The sequence below is a fragment of the Schistocerca cancellata genome, chromosome 1, assembly GCF_023864275.1.
Source record: "Schistocerca cancellata isolate TAMUIC-IGC-003103 chromosome 1, iqSchCanc2.1, whole genome shotgun sequence".
Lineage (NCBI taxonomy): Eukaryota > Metazoa > Arthropoda > Insecta > Orthoptera > Acrididae > Schistocerca > Schistocerca cancellata.
The window spans coordinates 981,440,046-981,455,865 of NC_064626.1; the positions used below are offsets into that span (position 1 = coordinate 981,440,046).

At 42.9% G+C, this 15,820-nt stretch overlaps 1 protein-coding gene across 1 annotated transcript in view; it reads left to right on the forward strand.

The window, feature by feature from the left end:
- The first annotated feature begins 366 nt into the window (after window positions 1-366).
- LOC126119666 (discoidin domain-containing receptor 2-like) overlaps window positions 367-15,820 on the forward strand; it is a 449,482-nt gene continuing 434,028 nt past the window's right edge. Inside the window, exon 1 of the mRNA XM_049915072.1 lies at window positions 367-502. The gene's annotated coding sequence lies outside the window, so the exon portion shown is untranslated. The remainder of the gene's footprint in view (window positions 503-15,820) is intronic.

Genomic DNA, 15,820 nt, shown 5'->3' on the forward strand with positions numbered 1-15,820 from the left:
ATAAAGTAAAAATGAGAAGAATTAGAAAGCTTTGGCTCAGGTTTCACGCAATGAAAACCTCAGCAGTCAGGTGCACTGTGCTCTTCAAACACGATTGCTTGCCCACTGCAAGAAGCAAGCCGAACCCTGCTTTCTTACGCACTGTCGGCGAGACAGTTCTATTTGTTGAGTACGCTGATATGCACACGGAGTAACTGCGCGGAGACTGTGCGACCCCGTACCAAATGGTGACGTCACCGGCGGTTGCTTGCGCTTGCGTGGAAGCGTGGCCCGGGGCCGCCGGGAAGGGAGCAGGCGCGCACGGCGCATGCGCGGTGACTCTGGGCCCGGCGTCCGGCGTCGCGGCGCCCCAGTGGCGCGTCTTGTGGCGCGCGGAGTGGTTGCCGCTGGGTGAGGTGGCGCGCGAACGGTGACCGGCGACCGCCACTGCCGCGAGAGTGACGCTCGTCCGTACAGTGCCTCAAGGCGGGCCGAGGGCCGCGGCGTTGGCACGCTACAGGAGGTAGGAAAACGTCTCCACAGCGTAGAAGCGGCTCTAGCTCCCGGTCGCAAACAGGTGGTTTGTAGCCTGCTGCCGCTCATTTCGTCATTCCATGAATAGCAAACAATCTCGCGGAAGTAAGACTTAACAAAGACTCAGGCATTAAAAATGATATTGCAGGCTGGACATATCTCAGTCCCTGATTGAAGTCCTCAGAATGAATCATAAAGTGCCGTCTTCCCTTTCTAATTATTTTAATTTGTTTGTTGTCGGATATCTACAGAATTTTTTAAATGACATGACAACAGATAAGCACAGATATAATTGGACGATGTGCGTGACGACATAAATCTGGATCATAAATTGTAACAGTTACGAATTATCAGCTAGGTATTGCATTGTTGCCGGCCGGTGTGGCCGAGCGATTCTACGCGCTTCAGTCCGGAACCGCGCGACCGCTACGGTCGCAGGTTCGAATCCTGCTCGGGCATGGATGTGTGTGATGTCCTTAGGTTAGTTAGGTTTAAGTAGTTCTAAGTTCTAGGGGACTGATGACCTCCGCTGTTTAAGTCCCACAGTGCTCAGAGCCATTTGAACCATTTTATTGCACTGTTAGTGTTCTGTTTATGTGGATCGCTAGTTATTATTACTCGCGTCTATTTAACTGAAATGAAATAAGCGAGAGACAAAGACTGACGATTGCATTAAATACCGGGAATTATGGTATAATTGTAGAATTTTTCAGGTATTTCGTAACACTTCTGACACATTAATGTTCGATTACCTCGAACGTCGCAAAAATTAAAGTTCCAGGAACTCAAATGAATTTTAAATGTTTACATTTCTCTAGATGTTTTGTTCATGTATCCATTCGGATCTGCAAATTTTCCTTAGTAATGGTACTATATTTGCCCAAGCGATGCTTTGCAATGTCTAATAGGAAATCATTTCGTGTCCAATGGTTTCTATGCAGAAACTAGCAACCTCTCGAAATTTGCTTCATCAGGATGCGACAATCCGTGACCACAATCAGTGCGTTCCAGAGTGAGCGATTTTTGTTGGTCGTATAATGTAAATAGGAACAAAACTTTATACTAAACTGTGGCATCTTCTTGAGTGTTGTCAGATCGTATAATCGGTCCCACCTCCATCCTTTGAAAAGTAAAAATACTAAGGGATAATACGAGGGATCGCTATATACGTGTGTATGTGGTAGAAATATAATAGACTGTGTCTGATAAGAGCTTCCTCATGCATTGTTACTAATGAAGTGGGTAATAACCTTTCACAATATGTAAGTAATTAAAACGAGGTATGGCGTTGTAGTAATCAAGTCACGTCGAGAGTGCTTGTTGTTTTTCTATACACATCGAGAACGAGGCGTTCATGAGGCAAGATTGGTACTCGGGAGGATCTGATCACATTTGTCTATGTTTTCGTCTAAAGCTGACGTAAAATTTCCGCCACCTTTCTTCTGCACAAGCTCCGCATCTAATGGCATCTTAATCGACTTTACGTCCACCTTTTAAAAAAGTTGGGATCTAGTTAGTTGATTTACATTTTAAAATTTTGAGTTAAATTATTTTTTGTTTCTACCGAACCCTTCTACCAGGTTACAGATATGTTTTAAATATTTCAGCTGAATGTAACACAAAAATTTACTCTCAGTAGGAGATCTCACTTCCCCAAAGAATTTCGTATTCAGTATTACGAGTTTCTGGGCCTAACTTACACATCAGTATCTCTTTTAAACGGAATGTTCAGACTAAAAGTCAACAACAATGTACGACATTTATATTTAAAAATTTTTGAGTTGGTCGTGAGTCGGTAGTGTACGTTATTGAAAGTGCTTTGATATTGGTAAGAGTGTGCTAAAAGTTATTTCAGGTTCTGAACCGTACTACGCATCTGTACATCATTAAAAAGTTTGTTGTTAATACAATGTAACAGAAATCAACGAGTTTCTAAAAATCTATTTTTCGGATGGGAATAAGGTACACCCACGCTCCTACCCCCTTGGTAATGCGCGTTGTGGAAAATGTCTTGGATTTTCTGTGGTGAAATCCACTCTTGGGGCGTCGGGGGGGAGGGGTTGGAGGGGGAAGAGCTGTCTTGGAGCATGAGAAAAATCTCATAAAACTTGAGTCTTCATGAATCGACGGGCAACTGAACCGCGCCCCTAGCGCATCGAAATCGAGTGTCTTAACCACGTTGCTACATCACTCGACATATTGTTTTAATTTTGATACTTGTTCACTGCAGGTAGTGGCGTCTCTTCGGCCTCTTTGCATAACTACATTTTTCTCGTACTCTTGATCCCGATAAATCATGAAGATATGATCCACTCTCGAATCCCTCTTTTCCTCTACCAGGAACATGATGTCAGTATGTACATAGATGTGTATATATCATACATTGTGTATATCCTAACGTTCATTCTGCCGAATGTTAATGCACTCCGTTTCACTTTGCACCTTACTGCAATAGCAATTGAACAAAGCCCCTGTGAAATAAATTTTATTACGAAACCTTTTGCGGTGGTATCGTCTTGCAGTTGACACATCCAGACTTAAACGAAGTTCTATCAATTGTTATCTGGAACATGAGACAGCCACTTCTGAAACTGAAGATTTTAACGCCTCGTTCGCGACCGTGTCATTAGAGGCAAGCTCAAGCTTAGGTTGTGGAATAAAATCGGCTACATTCCTTTTATAGGAAACATCACGGCATTGGCGTTAAGTGGTACCAGGAAAGCATGGACAGCTGAAGCGGGTTGCAGGATGGTGATCTGATTAGCCGACCTCAGGGTTACGAGCTCCGTGTCTCAAACATCGCTCGCTCAAACTTGGAGCGCACACCATTGATAGATTGTGTAAGCAGACCAGTAATACTGTCAAATACTGGAATGGTTTTCACAAGTGGCGCTCCACATGATTTCCACTGCTTTCAGTCGCTAAAGATAGATGAAATACTTTCCAGTGGTATCTCAAGATTGTTGGTTGGGTTTTGTATTGCAAGCGATTTTCAGATAAACAGGAAATTATTTCCAGAATTTCATACAGGTGAAACTCTGTTAAAGAAACTGTCAGGTATATTTATCGTGGAAAAGTAGCTGTCCTGCAATTGTCGAATGAATTTCATCATGATTCACCGATCTAAATATCTGGAGAAAGAGAACAAAAAGACTTTCCTCGTGCAGTTGGATTACTTAAAGAAATGCGAGTTTTCATTATATCGGACATGATGTTGTATCGAAGATAGTGAAGCACATGCCGTAACACGCAAAACTGCGTCGTTAATCAGTTCTCTATACTCGTAGAGTTCTTTTTATCCGCGACAGCATTTTCCATGCATATAAAATAGCATGATAATGTGCAGTGTGATGTCAGTGAAACAAGTATCTTCGCATTTAACCGCAATTTTTAATACAGAGTACTCCGTCGTTTGAGAACAACATATGTATACGTGCTTTACTTTGTTTGTGTCATCACTCTCTCGACTAGTTTAATATCGTCCTTAGTCTCTTAATACTTTGTGTTCACGTTTTCGTCTGTGTATATGAGTATAGTTAACAGCCATCTTGATATTTGTCATTTCACCCCTGCCGCTTCTTGCTGTGAGATGCTAAATTCTCGTGTTCTTATTAAGACGTCGCATTAACCAGACGTTTATTCTTGTAAGGGTTCTTCATTTTCTGTATTATTTAATATTATTCTGTGTACAAAGCATCATATACTTTTTTCGTCCTTTTCTCTCCGTCTCCGTTCGATGAGGATTAAATGTAGGCTTTTAGAAATGTCTTTATGATGGCGTATGGATTATTTGATGCTAGTATAGTTCGTACAGATAGTGAAGTCTTTCTACTCTAGCCGAACTGTTTCAGGTATTATCCTCTTTTCCGATACCTTGTGCATATATCATTAGTATCAGAGCAGCATAATTTTGATATCCTTACAGCTAATGTAAGATGTAAAAACTTCGAAACTAATTCTGAAAATCGGCAGAATCTATTTTCTCATTTATGACTTGCCATTAAATTTTAATTGCTGTCTTCTTTTGGACTTTTGTAGCGCTAATTGTTTATCTAATCACCGTTCAGTCTTCTGTTTACCTATCCCCTCCCTCTCAAAGTAGGTACAGCATGCACCATGTCTGAATCTACAATGTACGAGAGCTGTTCGCAAAGGAACGTCCGATCGGTCTCTAAATGGAAAGCACAGTGAAAATTAAAATTTTTTATACGATACAGTTAGCCACACCTTTCAGCTACCTCTCTAAATAGTCTCCGCTCCGACTTAAGCATTTGTCGTGGCGTTGCACAAGCTTTCCAGCACTGTCGTTGCAGATAGCATCCGCCTGTGCTTTCCGCCAATTCTCTACGCTGGTCTGCCTTTCGTTGTTGGTGCCAAAATGTTGTCTTTGTAGCCAGTGGTTCATGTGAACAGAGATGAACAACGGAGGGAGCCAATTAAAGGCTGTATTGTGGGTGACCAAACTCTTCCATCGAAAACGCTGGAGGAGCGTCGTCATTGCCCCTGTAGAATGCGGCTGAAATTTGTCTTGAAGAAGAAAACGCCTGACATCTGTGTTATGTGGGCTGTATACCTTCAGAAGGAATCTCGCGCCAGATCCACATACTTGGTGCGAGACGCTGATGTTTTAGGCATTTCTACGTGATCACTTTGCACTCTAAATTGAAAAGAGGGACGTGAAACGATCGAGAGGCACACTAAAGACACTGCCCAACACATCTGTGCAAAGTTCCATCTGATTTTCACAGTGTTTCCATTTCGCGATTAATCGGACCTTTGCCGTCATGGACTTTGCGGCTGGTCCCGGCAGAGTTTCGAGTCCTCCCTCGGGCATGCGTGTGTGTGTTTGTCCTTAGGATAATTTAGGTTAAGTAGTGTTTAAGTTTAGGGACTGATGACCTTAGCAGTTAAGTCCCATAAGATTTCACACACATTTGAATATTTTTTTAATCGGACCTTACTTTCCGAATTCGCCTAGTATTTTCATTTCGTACTCAGGGGGGAGGGGGGGTATCCGAAATGAACCTGAAATGTACTTGTAATGGAATAATATAGTGTTAAGACTGTGATTGCTTTTGATAATCTTATGGCATCACATAAAGAAAGCTAAAACGGATCTACGCTGCTATCGCAGTTGGCTCTTTTGCCAAAGACTTTTGGTTCAAAAACTTCTAGCCACATCACTTTTTTTTCTGTGGGTTAGCCTAGGACGATTTGCTTACAGGACTGCTACGCCAACAGTGAAGCTTTTAAGCAAGCTACGATACTGACTCACGAAACATCCAAACAGCGTGATACGGAATGATGGGCACCTTCCTCGCAGCGAAATATTTTATTTTAATGTTCGTAGCGGTAGTACGACACGCGACATCATATACCTACTGAGGGTGGAAGGTTCGCAAGGCAACTCTGACGATTAGTATGAGAGAACTGCGTAAAAGACGTTGTTACGCTCTGATTCCGTTTGTAATGAGTCAGAAAGATCGGTGTGTTTTTGTAAATTTTGAAATCGTTGAGGCTTGGCACTGCAATTAGCCTGCTTTTAGAGCGATGTTTTCAACTTCTAATTTATCATCGTCTTTCCAGTGGTGGCTCAAATGGCTCTGAGCACTATGCGACTTAACTTCTGAGGTCATCAGTCGCCTAGAACTTAGAGCTAATTAAACCTAACTAACCTAAGGACATCACACACATCCATGGCCGAGGCAGGATTCGAACCTGCGACCGTAGCGGTCGCTCGGTTCCAGACTGTAGCGCCTAGAACCGCACGGCCACTCCGGCCGGCTTTCCAGTGGACTGCATTCATTTCTCCTATTACCAATTGAAATGAAACATCCACAAAGTCAGTGGTGTGTGATTCTAGCAAACTCTTCGAATGAAATGGCGCCATGATCAGTATATTAATCTCACATGCGGGAGAACTAGACCTCAAACCGAGTTCGGGCATCCAGATACAGCGTTTGTGGTTTACCGGCGCTCAACGACAAAGTAATCAGCGCCCTTACGAATATTAATAGAAACGAAAGTTTTTAAAATGTAATGAAAGGAGGAAGAGTATGTTCTATGTATACACCCATACTCTCTCCCAACCTAACTCACGATGATCCGCACATTCAAAATATCTCGCATCGGGATATTTTCTGTTTCTATACTTTAGTCCTATCCGAGCATGTGACCCATGCACGATGCTCCTGTCGTTGACGGGACGTTAAGCATTGAAGATCCGAATTTTCTCGCATCTGTAACTGTTGTGTCAAGGTTTAGCCATTACGCTATGCAAGAACTCTCGAACGTTGGGATCGATTTAACGAGTGACACCGAAGAAGTTAGATGCTTTCTTTCTAGTGAACTCCTCGTCGACGGGACGTTAATCGCTAGTCTTTCTTCGTTTGCAGGCCAGTTACTCAAGAATTATCACTCAGCGTTTCGTAGACAATCTAAAGTTTTATCTCTAGGGAATTGGATTGTGGCAGTCTACCAAGTGTTGAGTTAGAATTAGGGTTACAAATAACCAGGGAATCAAGTCTTTCATATTGCAGGTATCGTAGTTATGAAAGCTCACAATCGATTTCCTTTCACCTGTTGTTCCTATTACGGTACCGTTCGAATAAATATGATGATGACGTATCGTTAACGCAATGCCCATGGCGATTCCGACGTTCTAACACAGATCTCCTGTATGACAGATGTAATGACCAGTTTAAAAGCTGCAAACGGGACATAGAGATGGCGTTAATATTCATGAAATTTTGCCGCCATAATTTGAGGTAAGCCTTTGATGTTTAGCTTTCCTTCGTCTTCTGAAACGTCACGAGCCATCTGTGAAGGTGAAATGAAAGTACACCGACAGAAAAAGAAATTACAGCGCAAAGGAGGAGTTGTGCGAGATACATGAAAGTTGGTAGGCGGATTTATACACCTGAAAGATGAGGTCTATTTAAATTTCGCTCCAGTTTGTTTTAAATATGCGCTGTAATGGTCGTAAGCGGTAGTTGCCTTTGAGATTGGACGTAGTCAGTTGATGTTAGGCAAGAATGTGTTTATGACGACGAAGACGCCATTATCAACAGCGTACAGAGTTTAAATGAGGTCGTGTAATGGGACTACGAAAAGCTGCATGTTCCTTCCGTGATATTGCAGGAAGACTTGACAGGAATGTACCCACTGTACATGACTTCAGGCAGCTGTGGTCACGGGAAGGTACGGTCACAAGAAAAGGCCGAGCTCCTGACGGGCTACCGATAGGGAAGACAGTTGTGTTCGGCCTATGGCTGTGGCCCATCGTACGGTGTCTGCTGCAGAAATTCGAGTTGGCTCCGCAATGACTGAACAAACTGTTACAAATCGGTTACTCGAGAACAACTCCGAGATAAAGTCCTGAAGCGTGCATTCTACTGATGCCAAGCCACCACCGTTTGCGACTTCAGTTGTGTCAAGTGAGAGCTCACTGCAGACCAGAGTGGAGGTCTGTTATATTTTCTGAGGAAAGCCGGTTCTGCCTTGGTGTCACTGATGACCGTGTATCGGTTACAAGTAGACGAGGTGAGCGCCTACAACCAACCTGTCTGCAGCGTAGACGCACTGTACCTACACCTTGATTTATGGTCTGCGATGCAATTTCATATGCAGCAGCAGCGCTCTCCTGGTCATCCCATGCGTTTTGGCATAAACTTTGTGCGTCACTCTGGTAAATGTAAATGTCGTGTGACAAGAGCCTCCCGTGGGGTAGACCGTTCTCCGGGTGCGAGGCTTTCGATTTGACTCCACTTCGGCGACTGGAGCGTCGATGGGGATGAAATGATGATGATTAGGACAATACAACACCCAGTCCCTGAGCGGAGAAAATCTCCGACCCTGCCGGGACTCGAGCCTGGGCCCTTAGTAATGACATTCTGTCGCATTGACCACACAGCTACCGGGGGCGGAAGTCACTCTGGTGATTAGACCTGTATTGCTTTCATTCATGAACAGCATTCTAGGGAATGATTTCCAATGGGATAACCCTCGTCCGCATACTGCTGTCGTAACCCAATATGCTCTACAGATCTGTCTCCAATCGAGTGCGTATGAGACATCATCGGACGACGACTGCAGCTTCGTTCAGAACCAGCACTAACTATCCCTCACCTGACTGACCAAGTGCCAAAGGCACAAAATTCCATCCCACAAACTGACATCCGGTACTTGTACGACACAATGCGTGCACGTTTGCTTGCTTGCAGTCAACATTCTGGCTGTTACACCGTTTATTAATGTACGCAAGTTTCACATTTCTAATGGCTTTCCCCATGCTTACATTAACCTATGAACTTGCAACTCACTTAAATGTGTAACCTAGACAAATTTAATCCCATAATTTCATTGCTCTACGTAAATAAAATCTTGGCGTTGTGATTTTTTTTAGTGTATATACCGGTACATTTCGAAACTACAGAGTCACGCGTCACAATATCCAAGATTAATTTATTGCATCGAAACGCCGCGAAAAGTATGAAACGTTATTTATTGGTTTGATAGTCATCACTTACATAGTAAGTTAGTTGTCAACTATTGTGAAGACAGATAAAAAGCTGTGCTGCACCGTCGTAAAACTGTTTTCATTTAACTTGTTCAAATTCGAACAAAGATCACGTGGAGCCTGAGCCGCGACATACAACCATTAATAACTGGACAAATTCATTCAAATGTGTTTAAGGTTTTGAGGGTGATCCGTGTGAAGAACGCCCTAAAACTGAAACCAGAGGTGACGATATCTACAAAGTGTAGACTACATCTACATGAACACGATTATCATTCAACTGACATACCAGTGATTTTCGTAGGGTTCATAGAACCACTTTCAGACCGTTTCCGTACCATTCCACATTTTGACAGCACGAGGGAAAAGTGAAGAACAAAATATTTTCGTGCGAGGTCAGATTTTTTTGGTTATTTGCACCTCTGTAAGTGGGAATCACCAAAACGGTTTGGATTTCAACAGAAAAAGTTGGTTATTTAATTTTGTGAAAAAATCTTACAGAAATGAAATTCTTCTTGCCACCCTAACACTTTTATCTTACCTGTTCCACTATCTTTTTTCGTGGTAATACAAAACGAGCTGACCTTAGAATTTTTTCGTTGTCCTCCGTCAGTTGTACTAGGTAAGGGTCCAATACCACGTAGTATACTGCAGAAGATGATGGGCAAGCATGGTGTAGGCAGCCCATATAGTACATACGTTGTTTAAAAATTGATTAAAAAGGCTCTCGAGCGCAAAAGAAACATTTATTTACAATGATTACTGGTTTAGGTCAGAATGTGACCATATTCAGACTATTTATACCATTATGGTAGGCGGTGGTGGTGAACGGAGCAGATGTTTCGTCTCCACGTGCTTTGCAAATTAATAGCAATCTTTAGTTGACCTACACCACAGTAATTTCTGTGTGATGCTACCAATTTAAGTTGTTCTTAATTGTAATCCCAAGGTATTTAGTTGAATAGAGAACATTTAAGTTTGTGTACTTTACTGTGTAACGAAAATGTAACAATTTTTTTTACTACTCAAATTGAAGAACACAAGGTTTCTGTTCGAGGTCAACTGACACCGCAGCATTCTGAATTTTTTTCGTCAGTCTTACTGGTTTGGTGCGGCCTGCCCCCAGTACCTTTCTTGTGACATTGATTTCGTTTCAGAGTAACAATTGGAAACTACGTTTTCAGTTATTCGTTGAATGAAGCTGATCTCTGTTTTCCCCGTTTATAGCCACTCGTAATAGTACCATGGAAGTTATTATCACATGTCTTGTCATCTTCACTCATCTTCATGGAAGTATTTACGTATGTTCATTACTTCGCCGTTTCTGCGTATAACCTCTTCATTTCGATGTCCTTCGGTAGCACCACATTGGCTACTCTTATTTTCCGGTGTTCCCAAAGTCCACGATTCACTACCATACAATTCTGTGCTTCAAAATTACATTATCAGAAATTTCTTCCTGAAATTAGCGTCTATGTTTGATAAAGATAGACTTTTCCTGGTAGGAACTTCCTCTTTGTCTCCTTTTTTTGTCCGCCAAGAAAGGCTGTTTTGTTTCCAAGTAACAGAATTCCTTCACTTCGTCTACTCTGCTGTCGTCAATTTGGAAGTCACTTTTATCGCTAATTTCATATCTGCTACTTCTCACTACTCCCATGCTTCTTCGGCTTTCTGTCAATCCATATCCTATATCAGGTTGCTCAGTCCATTGAATATTCCTTGTAATACTTCTTCACTTTCACTGTGGATAGCAACGTCATCAGCGGACCTTATCTCTGACGTCCTTCCACGCTTAACTTTTGTCTCACTATCGAACCTCTCTTTCTTTTACGTCATTGCTACCTCAATGTATAATCGGACAGTAGCGGTGGTCTTTCTTTTTTATTTTTCCATCTTGGTTCTTGTAAATACTCCATACCAGCTGAATTAACCGCTTTTATCTACAGGGTTATTACAAATGATTGAAACGATTTCACAGCTCTACAATAACTTTATTATTAGAGATATTTTCACAATGCTTTGCACACACATACAAAAACTCAAAAAGTTTTTTTAGGCATTCACAAATGTTCGATATGTGCTCCTTTAGTGATTCGGCAGACATCAAGCCGATAATCAAGTTCCTCCCACACTCGGCGCTCACTGCAGGCCGACCCGTTGATTTCCCCTTACAGAGGCATCCAGAAGCTTTAAACTACGCATAACATCGCCGAATGGAGTTAGCAGTTGGTGGATCTTTGTTGAACTTCGTCCTGAAGTGTCGTTGCACTGTTATGACTGACTGATGTGAGTGCATTTCAAGCTCGACATACGCTTTCTCGGCTCCTGTCGCCATTTTCTCACACTGCGCTCTCGAGCGCTCTGGCGGCAGAAACCTGAAGTGCGGCTTCAGCCGAATAAAACTTTATGAGTTTTTCTACGTATCTGTAGTGTGTCGTGACCATATGTCAATGAATGGAGCTACAGTGAATTTAGAAATCGCTTCAATCATTTGTAATAGCCCTGTATATTTTTCATAAGTTTTTCAGAGAATTTTAACCATGTTACTCCGTTTTATATGGTGCTATGCCTGTTCTAGAGCGGCAAATCTAATGAACGTGTTTTGATTTTTCTTCAGTCCTGCTTCCATTATCAAGCGCAACTCCCGATTTGTTTCTATAGTGACTACACCCGTCATAAAGCTGAACTAATCGTTATTTAAGAGCCCCACGATTTTCTTCTCCGTGGTTCTGTATACAAGGCGTTAAAAAGTATCCTGCGTTTCGGGGAGAATGGACCAAAAAAAGACAATAATTTCCAGTCAAGAAGGGGTCTAAAATTCATACGTTAAGCATTGTTAACACATGTTTTTCTCCTCTACTGTGAAACACATCTCTTCTTCAGCAAGCTCATTTCTATTACGAACGACCTACAGACTACAGTAAAGAAATGAGGTCACATTCCTCTGTCATTGTCCATGCATACGGCATGCAGTAATCACCTGTTGGCGTTGTTACTGTAAACAGTATTCACATTTCCACGAAAAAGCAGCGCTTACACGAGTTGTAATGAGGAACTAGTTTGTGCTCTGGTAAGATCTTGAAGTGCCTTAATATTTCAATTTTATCTTTGCAGTTACCACCATAGTGGAAGCCTGTTAATCTATATGAGTAATGACAGACGTAATCTTTTTTCATGGTCTGGCAGATGGGAACAACCATCGAACCAGTGTGATGTATGGTGAAAAATATCCAGAACACTTAGCTATTCAGCCATCTTTTCCAGCGACTTTCGTCCTCTGGCTCTTTAGCACCAACAGCGGCAAATTGTGGCTTACACCGCACCATTCCCAATATGCCGTAGGAGAGCGACTACTTTACGAGCACCGAGTGGAAAAATATCCTATAGTGTGAGCGCTCCTCAATGAACATTGTTTCACCCATACCAAGTTCGCAAGAACGCGGTTCTGCTATTGGGTACTGCAAGGATATAATGCAGATCCACTTTTGACAACAAATGTGCTGTTCACAGAGGAATCTGTTTTCACTTGGTACGGGATTGTCAACTTTCATAACTAATAGTGGACTCATGCAAATCTACAGCGGCTTGAAGCAAGCCGTCAGCGTAAATTTTCACATAATGTATGGGCAGGAATTATTGGTGATTGACAGGAGCTGACGTACTAGCAAACAGGTTGACCGGCATATGGTATGGTTAGGTTCCTACAGAACAACTTGCACGTCGTAATAAAGGAGATACTATTACAACAACAGCTTGAGATGTGGTTTATGCATAATTGAGCCCTAGCCCATTTTCTCCGATATGTGCGGGGACAATTCCTAGACACACTCATATCAGACAACACCTCACAGAAACACCCAGTGTACAATAGATTGCTCGGGGAGGGCCAATGCATCTCGTTCCCGCAGTCCTAATGCTTTGCATTTTTGATTGTGGCGACATTTGATACCTTTTGTTCTATTAATTACGTACAAACACAACATGGACGCGTCATTGATACCTGCCAGCGCATCCATGACCAACCTGGAGTTTTTTGAGAGAGTGCATAATTCCCTAAGACCTAGGACAGAAGCGTGCCCTCCTTTAGTGATGGCTCACAAGGGCAGGTCGTATGCTATAGTAAGCAGATTATATAGCAACCTCTGCACTTTCGCGGTAACAGATTAATGCGTTCTCCTTTTATTCACTTATTTACTGTTTTCTATAGGCCTTTCTTAATGGCAAAGAGCTTGTATTTCTTAGTAACGAAGATTAACAAATGCTCATAGCTCTTAAGATACGCATTTTAGAGCATATGTTTATTGGATACTTTTGGCCATTTTTGGTCCACACTACCGCCTCTCAAAATGTGGGACACTTGTTCTTAACACACTGTAACATTCTTGTTAGCTGCTTGCATGTACGAAATGTTAATCTGTTTATGGCAAAGTTCTTGTACTTATGTACCCTTACTATCTGAGGTGTTGTTTGGATGATAGTTTTCAAAAGAATGATGGTAGTCTCCAATCTCGCAGTTTCTCCACACCAACATGAATGGCAATTTGAATGACATTTACCCCAATGAGAGGAGGAATCCCGAAGGAATGTAATCTATAACTTTCTTATTTGATCGGAAGCCTTCCGAAGCTCTGTTAAACTCTGACAAAGGATTCCCAATATCTTCCTTATTGTCCCATGTCTGTCTTCTGTCCTCCCCTTTGCAGAGACTTTCAGTGTACTCTTTCCACCAATTCGCTGTCTCTTCTGCATTAAACTGTAAAATTCGCATTGCGGTCTTCAAGTTGACGCCGAAGGTTGATTCGACTTTTCTATACCTCCAATCAGTCCACCGGACAGCTACTTCCACATCGATTTCTTCAAATATTTCCTGCAGACATTTCGCCTTCGCTTCCCTGCAGTTCTTATTCATGTACACTGAAGAGCCAAACAAACTGGTCCACCTACCTAATATCATGCAAGGCCGCAGAAGTGCCGTAACACGACGTGGCGTTGACTCGACTAATGTCTGACGTAGTGCTGGAGGGTAGCGACACCATTAATTCCGCAGGGCTGTTCATGGATCTGTAAGAGTACGAAGGGGGGGGGGGGGAGGGAACTCTTCTGAACAGCACGTTGAAAGGCATGCCAGATATGCCCAATAATGTTCATGTCAGGGGATTTTGGTGGACAGCTGGAGTGTTTAAACTCGGAAGAGTGTTCCTCGAGCCACTCTGTAGCAATTCTGAACGTGTGGGGTGACGCATTGTCCACCTGGAATTGCCCAAGTCCGTCGGATCCACAATGGACATGAATGGATGCAGGTGATCAGACAGGATGCTTACGTACGTGTCACCTGTCAGAGTCGTATCTAGACATATCAAGAGTCCCTTATCACTCCAACTGCACATGCCTCACACCATTACAGAGCCTTCACCAGTTTCAAAAGTCTCCTGCTGGCATGCAGGGTCCATGGATCCATGAGGTCTCCATATCCATCCACGTCCATCCGCTCGATACTCGTCCGACTAGGCAATATGTTTCCAATCGTCAACAGTCCAATGTCGGTGTTGACAGGCCCAGGCGAGGCGTAAAGCTTTGTGTCGTGCAACGCGAGTGGGCTCCGAAAGCCCATATCGATGATGTTTCGTTGAATGGCTCGCACGCTGACACTTGTTGATGGCCCAGCGTCGAAATCTGCAGCAATTTGCAGAAGGATTGCACTTCTGTTACGCTGAACGAGTCTCCTCAATCGTCGTTGGTCCCATTCTTGCAGTATCTTTTTCTGGCAGTAGCGATGTCGTTCAAACTCGCGTAAATCTTGATAACCTGCCATTGTAGCAGCAATAGCCGATCTGACAACTGCGCCAGACACTTGTTGCCTTATGTACGAGTTGCCGACCTCAGCGCCGTATTCTGCCTCTTTACATATCTTTGGCGTTTCAGCGTAATTCCTAAGTGACATATATTGCTGTTATTCTGTCTTTTCATGCACTATTTTGTACTTGCGTCTTTCGTCAATCAAATGAATTATTTCTTCTGTTACCTAAAGTATTTTGGCAGTTACCTTCCTCGTACCTACGTTTGTCTGCCCACTTTCTATAACTATCCTTTCTACGGCTGTCCATTTCTCTTCAACTGACCTACTTATTGTGGTATTATTTATCGCAGTATCAGTAGTATTAGCGATCTTCAAACGCATCTCAACTTTCCTCAGTACTTAAGTATCCTATTTCCGCCCACTCTGATTATTTCATTGCTTGTCCTTCATTCTACCGTTCATAATTACTAAATTGTCATTGGAGTCGATATATAGTCCTAGGTAGGCCATAAAATCCAATGTCTGATTTCGTAATCTCTGTCTGAGCCTGAAGTAATCCACCTCGATTACTCCAATGTCTGCTAGGCATTTTCCACATACACTCCTGGAAATTGAAATAAGAACACCGTGAATTCATTGTCCCAGGAAGGGGAAACTTTATTGACACATTCCTGGGGTCAGATACATCACATGATCACACTGACAGAACCACAGGCACATAGACACAGGCAACAGAGCATGCACAATGTCGGCACTAGTACAGTGTATATCCACCTTTCGCAGCAATGCAGGCTGCTATTCTCCCATGGAGACGATCGTAGAGATGCTGGATGTAGTCCTGTGGAACGGCTTGCCATGCCATTTCCACCTGGCGCCTCAGTTGGACCAGCGTTCGTGCTGGACGTGCAGACCGCGTGAGACGACGCTTCATCCAGTCCCAAACATGCTCAATGGGGGACAGATCCGGAGATCTTGCTGGCCAGGGTAGTTGA